The following is a 10,724-nucleotide window of genomic DNA, read 5'->3' on the forward strand; positions in this document are numbered from 1 at the left end:
CAGTGGGGGTTGGGGAGTTGGGGAGACATAGCATGGGGAGAAATGTGAGATATAGGTGATGGGGAGGAAGGCAGCAAATCACACTGCCACGTGTGTACCTATGCAACAATCTTGCACGTTCTTCACATGTACCCCAAAACCTAAAATGCATGAAAATAAAATAAAAAAAAAAAGATTACATTCTAGTGGGGTGAGACAAAAATTAACTTTAATAATTAAAATATATAAGTTTAGGGAAGAACTCTGTGAACTTACATATTTTATAATTTTATAATATTACTAACTCCACGTATTACATTATACACTGCATTTTCCCTACTCGATTGTTAGGCTCTGTGAATTCCCTAACAATCGAGTAGGGAAAATGTAGTGTATAATATAGTACGTGGAGTTAGTAATATTAGGGTGCTTTTACTACTCAAGACCTGAAGTTACATTATACATTGCATTTCCCCTACATCCTGCCAACACCCTTGTAAATTGTCCCTTTATTAAATTATCCTCAAATTCCTGCCAAGACTCTGACATCGGACATAAGGATAGAATATTCAAGAAAACTGAAGAGGCTAGTGTGATTGGAGTTTATGAGAAATAAGAAGAAAAAGAAAGGTCAAGTTGGAGAGACAAGCAGAGATCAAATTATGCAGAACCTTATAGATTATGGTAACAAGTCTGAATGTTACTTTAAGCATAATAAGAAGTCACTGGAAATAGAGAAATAAGGAGTAGAGAAATAAGAAGTATCTGCATCCGAAGTTACCATGATGACTATGAAAACTGTGCAGCTTCTAATTATTTGAAGGCTATATAACTCTACGAAGACTAAATTTTCTGCTGGCTTTATGAACTCTGAAAATTTGGTGTCTTAAAAAAGGGGTCCCCAATGTCTGGGTCATGGACCAGTACCTCTTTGTGCCTGGACTACTAGGAACTGAACTGCACAGCACTGCAAGGAACAGTGTGAGTGAGCATTAACCCCAGCTCCACCTCCTGTCAGATCAGCGGCAACATTAGATTCTCACAGGAGTGAGAACATTGTTGCTAACTGCGAATGAGAGAGATCTAGGTTGCACATTTCTTAAGAGAATCTACCTAATGCCTGATGAACTGATATTGGAACAGTTTAACCCTAAAACCATCTCCCTGCTCCCCCACCTCCTGATTCTGGTCTGTGGAAAAACTGTCTTCCACAAAACCAGTCTCTGGTGCCAAAAAGTTTGGGGACTGCCATCTTGAAAGATAAAAACAGAATTATATTAATTAAATGCATTATTGAACTACAGTTTTTATCATACTGAGTAAACACTGAAGTTGATTAAGTACTTGCTTTTCTCTGAAACTTTTTTATTTTTAGTCTAGTCTTCCCTTCAAAATAGCTTTAGTTAGAACACTCCCCTATTCAACAATATCCAGTCGATCATGCATATAAGTCAAGAGCCACAAAACCATGACCTGTCATTCAAGGCCTGCTGGCCAAACTTTGTCAATGATCCTAACTAAGCCTATTTCCCCTCTCCCAGTTGAAAAGGAGTCCTCACTCTCTCAAACACTTGTTATATCTATTCCCACCTGTAAACATTTCCTTTCTCCCTCTCTCTTACTGTCCTCTTTCTCAAAATAAAACCCTCAAGATATAGAGAAGAATGGCAGGATTTGGACTAACGCATATTTGGGTTCCAATCCTGGCTCTGCCACTCACTAGCTGAGTGACTTTGGATTACTTATTACAACTCTTTGAGCCTTAGTTTCTTCATATATAAAATGAAATAAGATTAATAATACCTGCCCTTATGGGAGTACTAGAAGAATGACTAAAGTGTGAGCAAAGAACCTAGCAAAGTATTTGGCACATAAATGCTCAATGAATCTAATTTTCTTATGTTTTCTCTTATGTCTATGCCTACAGAAGTGTTAGGGCCATGATATTTATTATTAAATAATATCCCTGGACAGTAATCATAAAACTTTGTATTACAAATGCTAGTTCTATAATCTAAGGAGTATCAAAACGTCATTGAGGAATATAAACAAATAATAAAAAGGTATAAGTAATTATAGTAACTAAAATTTTATAATGTATAAATTATTTTCTACTCCTTTCTTCATTTTCTTCTCAAAATACCCTTTGACAATGGGCAAGTCAGATATTATTCCCATTTACAGGTGAAGAAACAAAGTTGGAGAGTTGGAGATATTCCAGTACTTAAATATGTTCACTCAACCTGCAAGGGATAGAAAAATAAATAGAATCTAGGTATTTTAATTCCTTTACAAGGATTAATTCCACTTCAATACTAACAGACTGGTAATGTACATTAAATGGGAAATGTTGCTCCCTCGAGACCTGCTGTTGCCCTCAGGACAAGCCATCAAAGTAGTCTGTGATACACGCCTACTCCCACCTCCCAATACTTTATCTAGACTTATTTCTCCCATGTCCTATTCATTAATTTAAGGAGAGGCCATACTGAACATGTTGCTTGTTTTTCCTGGAACACATCAAACTATTACTTCTGGGCACATACTGTTGCCTTTGCCCAGAATGGCCTTCCTCCTGAATACAGGTAACATCTCTTCATGAATCTTTCAGGAGTCAACTCAAGGGTTGCTTCAGCCAAGGAGGGCTTTCTTGACATCCCATGTAAAACGGCTACCTCATCTTCTGTGTTCTTAAGCAGAGCCTTGTAACAAGTAATTTGTCTTGCATTTGGTGTAATTCTGTCTATCTCTGTCTCAGTTGCATTTGGTACAATTGTGTCTATCTCTGCTTCTGGATTGTGAGTTCCATGAGGGCAGGGAATGTGCCACACTTTTAACATTCTTCTGGTCCAGACAGGTTCTGGCATGAAACAAGTATTCAAAAAATATTTTATAATACTATAAATGAATTAAGTTTCCTAGGAAACCTTAAGTTTGACCCAGAAGCTTTACACATAAATGGAAAACAGTAACTCACAGATCTTCTCAGGAAGGAGTTAGTCTAAACCATCTACAAACATTAAAGCATGGGGAATAAAGTGGAAAAACAAAAACAAAGACGTAGAGGTCAACAATTACTGCTCTTTGGGAAACAGCCCTAACATATAATTTTCCCAGCAGCGACTCTCACCATTTTATCTCTGGATTGACATATGCCATTTGTCAATCCAGGCTGAGCTGGTTCTCTAGTGTAAAATAGCCTTAATGCTGTTGAGAATGGTTCTGTCAATGAAATAGCAAGACCATCCATGGTGAAATGCATTTTACCAGGCCTTTGCACAGATTTGAACAGGGACTGTCTCACAAGTTCTCTGAACCTTGGCTTTCCTATCTGTAAGGTACAGATTGTATCCTGTCTTACTGTCTATACCAGCAAGGCTGATTCATGTATGATATGAGGCATCTAGTGTAAAAATGCTCCAAACACTGTTAATTTGCCCTATCCTAGAACCTATGGAAAGAATATTAGGAAAAAGGTTTGAGCCAATGTATTGCTGGCTTATGATGGCTATCACTGGTCGCCAGGTACTATGTTAGACAGAAGGGATGGCCCGAGAGGCTATGCTGGAGGACCCTAGGGTGTCTGAGTGAGCCCTTCATTAAGGAAGCTTCAAAAGGTGGGTAATATGGGGTCAGGATCAGAGGTTGCTCTTCTGTATTCCAGGACCAAACACAAAATAGGCATTTCATAATTTTGGAAGGAAGGAAGGAAGGAAGGAAGGAAGGAAGAAAGGAAGGAAGGAAGTGGGGGGAGGGACGGAGGGACAAGTCTGGGTTCAAAGGCTTGTGTTTAAGAGCAGCCTGAATCTAGTCTTGGACTTAATGAGCATTAAGCCTTCATATGTCTTATTTATACCTCATAGTCATGCTCAAAGGCCCATCTCACTTCCGTGCAATTCTGTTCAGTTTACCTCCCCCCCACCCACACACACACTCAAAACACAAATACACACATGCTGCTCGTTCAGACCTATGCTGGGCACACTAGTGACACATAGTCCTGACTTCAAGGATTAAACTGAGACAGACCCAGAAATAGACAATGATAATTTGATGATAAATGTTGTGAAATAGAAATTCAGGAGGAAGGGAGACAGACTGAGCAGGGATTGACTAACTCTACCTGCAGGGTCCTGGAAGACTTCCCAGAGGGGAAGACACTTAGGTTTGGCCCTGAAGGAAGAGTAAGAGTTTCCAGGCAGAGTGGCAGAGAGAGGATTCTAGGCTGATGTCACATTGAAAGCAAAGGCAATGGGGCTGGTGGTGGTGGTAACACAATCAGACATTATTGGGAAGTCTAACAGCGAGTGTCTAATGGCAGAAGATGTGGGAGAGAAAATTGCTGGAGCTAAGGCAAGAAAGACAGGATGGGATCAGCCCAGCCTCGGCCAGGATCAGGCATGAAAAGTGTTCCAGGAAAGGGAAACAATAGCAGCAAAAATGTCAGGAATCTGGGATTTGACTAGAGGAATTATTTTTTTTTAAAAGTATAGATTTAAAAGAGTCAGGGAGGAAAAGATAAGATTTAAAATTTGAGACAGGCAGCTTCTTATGGCTTTTTTTGCTTTTATTTGTCTAATCTCACATCATTCTCTACTCACCACTCTCACCACCTAACCCTATCCCATGAGTCTGCTACATACATTAAAGATAATTAATAGGTCTGCCTGGTTGTGAACCCCACCTCTATCATTTATTAGTTATTTGAACTTAAAATGTTTCCCAACATTTCTTACCCTCAGTTTTTACAGCCACCAATGAGTACCCATTGTATGGAATGCTATGTGCTTTAATAATTTCTATTGATCATTTTGTATGTGTCAGGTCCTATTCCAAGCATTTTTATGTATTATTTCATTTATTTCCAGACAACCGTTATAACGTAGGTGGTATTTGTGTCCCATTTTATAGATGAAGAAAGCAAAACACAGAAAGTTTGAGAAATTGGTCTCAGGTCACACAGCTATAAGTAGAAGACTGAGGATGGGAATCCAGGCATTGTGACTGAAAAGCCTGTGTTTCTAACCACAGGGAGTAAGAACCTTGACTTAAAGTGTCTAAGGTTCTTTAAAAAACTAAAAATAGAGCCATTATAAGATCCAGCCATCCCAACGGATATATCAGATATCTACACTCCTATGTTTGTTGCAGCACTGCTCACTATAGCCAAGATTTGGAAGCAAACTAAGTGTCCATCAATACATGAATGGATCAAGAAAATGTGGTGCTTATACATAATAGAGTACTGTTCAGCAATAAAAAGAATGAGATCCTGTCATTTGCAATGACAGATGGAACCGGAAGTCATTATGTTAAGTGAAATAAGTCAAGCACAGAAAGACAAACATCACATGTTCTTACTTATTTGTGGGATCTAAAAATCCAAACAACTGAACTCATGGAGACAGAGTTACCAGAGGATGGGAAGAATGGGGGGGGCGGGGTGGTTACGGAGGAGGTGGGGACAGTTTATGGGTACAAAAAACAAATAGAATGAATAAGACCTAGTATTGGATAGCACAACAAGGTGACTATAGTCAATAATTGTTTAATTGTACATTTAAATGTAACCAAAAGAGTATTACTGGATTGTTTGTAACACAAAGGATAAATGCTTGAGGGGATGGACATCCAATTTTCCATGATATGGTTATTATGCATTGCATGCCTGTACCAAAATATCTCACATACCCCATAAATATATATACCTACTATATACCTACACAAATTAAAAATAAAAAAAATAAGACCATAAAAAATAAAAAAGTATCTAGCATTTTGGGGTATCCCAGAATCCATGTGTTTGTGTGAGGAAACACAGAACTCTAATGAATGAGTGAGGAAACAAGTGAAAAAGTGCTGGTTTAAAGGGGAAGCACCTAGGTAAGAGAAAAACCCTTCTTCCCCAGGTAGCTGGCCAGGAGAATGAAGAGTTGGTAGCTATAAAGTGGGATAGTGGTGGTGACTGTCTCATTTCATCTCATTTCATTCATTCATCATATGGGCACTACTGTCCTGAGCCCATGAATAGAACACTGAGAAGTACTGCAGACCCCCTCCAAGGAGTATTATGGGGCCTCAGGGGCCACACCAGGCTCCTTGTGTAGCCTGTGATTGGGCTTCAGAAAGTACCTGTTGCCATTCTTCTGCCCAATCCATCATCATTACAGCCAACCTAAACATCTGATTATGAAAGCACAGCGTGGTAGCAGTGAGCAGCCAGGGAGCTTAGTTCCTCCAAGCCAGAAGTAAAAGGACTGGGATGGAGGAAATCATAACTCATCAGCTTCAGAAAACTCAGAATGCTAAAGGCAGCACAAAACTAATGCTTCTGATCTTATAAAGGAGCAGAAAATGCATGGGAGCAGGCTCGGTGAGGGCGGGGACATAGGAGGTAGAGCAGGAGATAGGTTTTTCTGTCCACAGGTGTCTGCAAGGTGGTGGAGTGGGGGAGGAGACATCTAAGAAACATCTGCTAGTCTTAATCGTTCTGCAGAATGACATCTGAAAATCCATGCCCTGGAAACTCTAAGTATAGGACACAATTGCCTGAATTGTCAGACAGTTTAAATGACTGTCCCCAGATGGCAGATTGAAACCCAGAGCTCTGTAACTCCAAAGTCTATGCACTTTCTTGTCTACCACTCTGCCCCATGGTTACTCAGGAGGGTATTCTAAGATGTATGTGCCCAATTTCATACTACTGCTGCATGTTAGGTTGAGAGAGAGAGAGAACAAGTTAGCATGTTGCCACTAGCTAGATTTTATCTACTCCAAATTTCCTATTTTCATCCCCATTTTATACTGATCCAGGCAGAAGCAGTAACCTGACCAAGGTCACCCAGCAGCTAGTATACAGGTCTCTGAATTTCCACGCACCTCGTAAGAAAAGAAAAGTTGCCACCTCCAGGTTTCCAGTGAAAACTGTACTTTCAAGGCCAGCTAACAGCTTGAAGGTCATTTACCAAGAGGCTTCACATGCATGCTTGTTTACTTAAAAAATGAAAGAAGCCTAATTATAGCCCACTGAGAAATGGAATGTTGATGTATAAATGAAATTATGAAAAAAAAAATCTAATGACATGCTTGGGAAGAACCTATAGGATTGGAGGATGGATAGTGCTCCAAGCAGGAAAGGAGAGAGGAGTGACAGAGCACTGTGGCCAGGTCTTAGGCTGGGAGACAGGAGTCTCACGTCATGCAAGTTGCTTCCAGTATCTCCCTATACACTAACCTGTTTGTGTCCAATGCAGGACTATCTTTCTGTACCCTCAGAGGGCACCTGCAAACCGGCTTACAAAAGGCAGTGAGACACAATGCAAAGAACTTGGGTAACAAAATTATATGGGCCTGGCTTTGTGACTCATCGACTCAGTGGCCTTGGGTAAATCACCTCACTTCTCTGACCCTTGATTTCTTCTTCTCATCAATGGAGATAATACTTACTTTGTACGACTATAGTACAATTACAGGAAACATACAAAAAGTATCTAGTTCTTCAAATATATCAGGTATGAATAAACTTTATTACACTTAGTACTATTATTACTATCATTATTATTAGTATCTATCCCTCATAATGTGAGGAGGATATCACTGGGTTTCCAATGATTTCTATCGCAGTTTCCAGGATTTGGCTAGTTTCTGTTAAAAGGACATGGCTTTTATTTCAAAGCAGTAGGAACTGCATGTTTCTCTGAAGTAAAAGTGTTCACCTCCCACTCAACACCCTACCTACCTATTGTGGGTATAACTCTGAGGGGGAGGTGGGAATCATTTCTTTGAAACTTGTCACTGAGCCAGAATTGAAACTGCTGAGCCAGGTTCAGTAATGCCTTCTGACTGTGGTAAGTGGGGCCCCTCTTATACTTTGGAGTGTCTTTTGAAAAATGCCTATGTCTTTCTCTAGTACTTGGGCTGGCTGTGCAGTCCAAGTAGGATGTCCTGAGCCTGGTTCCTCTGGGTCCTGGTCACTAGGTATGTCTAACCTGAAATTTTGTCAGTCCTCCCACAGTGCTGGAGATCAACCACGGCTAGCGGTGACAATTGGGCAGGGCATGTCTCAGCCCTCCTTTCTCATTCTCAGGGTGTTCTCAATCTTTCTAGTTCCCCAGATACAGAGACAATCAGATGCTCTGAGAAGGCTCAGAACATATGGTTATGGGCTTGTTCTATGTCCCATTTCCAGGATAAGATGCCTGAGTAAACAGATCACTTCTGTGTATTTCCTTCATGGGATCATACAAGATTGGGCCACCAGAATGGTGCCACCATACTGATTTTGGGTGAGTCTCATTTATGTTGGACACAGGAAGGGTCTAGGGCTCTGGGACACTGATAGTCCACCACTGACCTCTGGACTTGAGCTGTGTATGGACCCAGGCATTGGCTCGTCCCCATCTATGTTCTAACTGAGGTGCTGTCTCTGGGTTTACAGCAGCTGAAGATAGCATGGGTGGCAGCAGGCATCCTTAACCCTGTATCCCCTTCTGATAAGCAGTTACCACTCTCTTTGCAGTGCTAAGTTGTCCTCTAGAAGTAGCTGTCCCTATCATGAGATATCTATCTTCTTTGAAGTCTTTCAAGATTGTTACTCTGTATCTCTACCAAACCCTCCTCATTGTCTCCAATCCAAGTGTAAATATTGTGGTCTCTTGGGTCATTAATAAGTGTGCCATTTGAGAACAAACTGTGCTTGCACAAATACAACAGTTTCTCTCAGTAACTAGACTCCTTGCTTATTATTCCTGCTGATGGTGGTGTGTGGAAGTCCAGTTAACATTGTGCAGTTAACTCTAATAGAGTACATTCTGGGGATGCATGGCCTACCACCTAAAGCTAGAATTCAAGAGAAAACATTGTTGAAAGATGTATTAATCTACGTTTATGCAATACAATTCCTAATGGGACATTTAACATAAATGAAGATAAATTATTTATTCACATTTTTCTGTATACTTAAGATGAGCCCTGCATTTGTGTTAATCATTATAAACCAGTATTGTGGGGGTACCATGAATGATGACGCATTATGAGTAATGATGTAACCCACATTAAGTAAACAGTATTAGGAAACTGCTGAGGCAAGAAGATCTGTATTGTTTCAGTACAAATATGTTCCAAAAAGTCATGTATTGTGAGTAATAGTAGTGCTAGCTTTTTCCGCAGTTGGGAGATATAAAATTAGCCAGAAATTATGCCTTTGACAATAAAGAATATGAAAAGATGGCTCCTGGATACGTCACATGCACTCACTGAACAATAAACAAACACCTAAGTATCTTCTCTACACATTATTCTAAATTTTCATCCATATTCATGGACTTCACATGAGTCTATAAATTTTGTAATAGTTTTTAATCAAATTGTTAATGTAGCCAGAGGTGTCACAAAAAATATTTGCCTGGAGCCCTGCTCACCTTAGGGGTGGCCTTGTAAATCAATGTAAAACATGTCTACCTAGTGACTTAACTATGGATTCTTGTCACCAGAGACAGGATAAAGGAAAACATCTGAAGACTGCTTGGCACATTGTCTTTCCTCCCTCATAACTGAGGGGTCACTACGAGTCGCACCTACATACCTACAGATATATCATAATCAGCCATTAAAAATAAAGTTCCAAAGCAATCTTTCACAATTTGTAGACATTCTCACAATATATTACAAGGGAGCAACAGAATTTTATACACATTCTAAAATTCTATGTAAACGGAAAATGCGTAGAAAAAAAGACAAAGGAAATAGGATGTTGAGTTGTCTTTAAGAGGAGAAATCTGAGGGGATTTTGCTGTGTCATGTGTGCTTTTCACTACTTTCTAAATTTTCTACAATAAAATGTACTATTTTCATTTTTATTTTTCAGCTCACTGAATTTCTTTCAACATGTCTCTTACACTACTCTGTACATGATGTGCCTTTTGCCAATATACTCATTCTCCCAACTACTTTCTTTTATTTGGTTAAATCCTACTTATCTTTGAGATTCCATCAGCAACATCCCTTCCTCCAGGCACCCTTCTCGGATCCCTCAAAGCTGCAGTAGGTGTTCTTCTAATAGGCTTCCACATTATCCTATAGATTCTTATCACTCTACATGTAACTAAAAGTTTGATTGCCTCTTTCCTGTCAGTTCTACACGCCAATCATGTCTGTCCATTACTGTGCTTGACAAATAATTAATACTGAGAAATATTTGTAAAATGAATAGATTAATAAAAATTAAAATACAGTTTAGATGTCCCTTTAAAAATATATACACATAAACAAAAACTAGGAAATTCAGGGAAGTTTTTGTCACTGTTATTTGTTTAAGTTTCCCAACGATAGTTTAAAAAATTTGTTAAGCATGATGATTAAGTTTTCACAATAATGTGTGAGCCCTGTATCTCTCAAACCTTATTATGATGTTGGCCCATTACCCATCTCATATGAAGGAAAAAGTTGTTAATGCATGCTTCAGTAAATAAAGAGAAGCAGTGGAACTGTGCTTTGACAGTTAGAAAAACAATCTGGTAATTTTGTGGGGCAGTGTTGAGCAAATAACTTCCTGAGAACACTAATTCCATAAAATACTCTGGGAAAAAAAGAGGGAGAGAGGGTCTATAATCCAATAACTTTAGGAAATGTTTTATGCACTGGGCCCCTCTGAAGAATTACAATGTGTGTTAGCACATTTCAGTGTTGTAAAAAGTCCTGCTGTAAAGAATCTGGTTAATTTATTTTTAATCTAGTACTTCTCAAAC

General features: G+C 39.4%; 1 non-coding gene across 1 annotated transcript; it reads left to right on the top strand.

The window, feature by feature from the left end:
* The first annotated feature begins 10,304 nt into the window (after positions 1 to 10,304).
* On the top strand, positions 10,305 to 10,410 carry LOC119468437. The gene has a single exon (XR_005197114.1). It is a non-coding gene; the product is annotated as a small nucleolar RNA U13 (small nucleolar RNA).
* Positions 10,411 to 10,724: the final 314 nt, after the last annotated feature.

The sequence above is a fragment of the Cebus imitator genome, unplaced genomic scaffold (assembly GCF_001604975.1).
Source record: "Cebus imitator isolate Cc_AM_T3 unplaced genomic scaffold, Cebus_imitator-1.0 Scaffold430, whole genome shotgun sequence".
NCBI classification, from domain to species: domain Eukaryota; kingdom Metazoa; phylum Chordata; class Mammalia; order Primates; family Cebidae; genus Cebus; species Cebus imitator.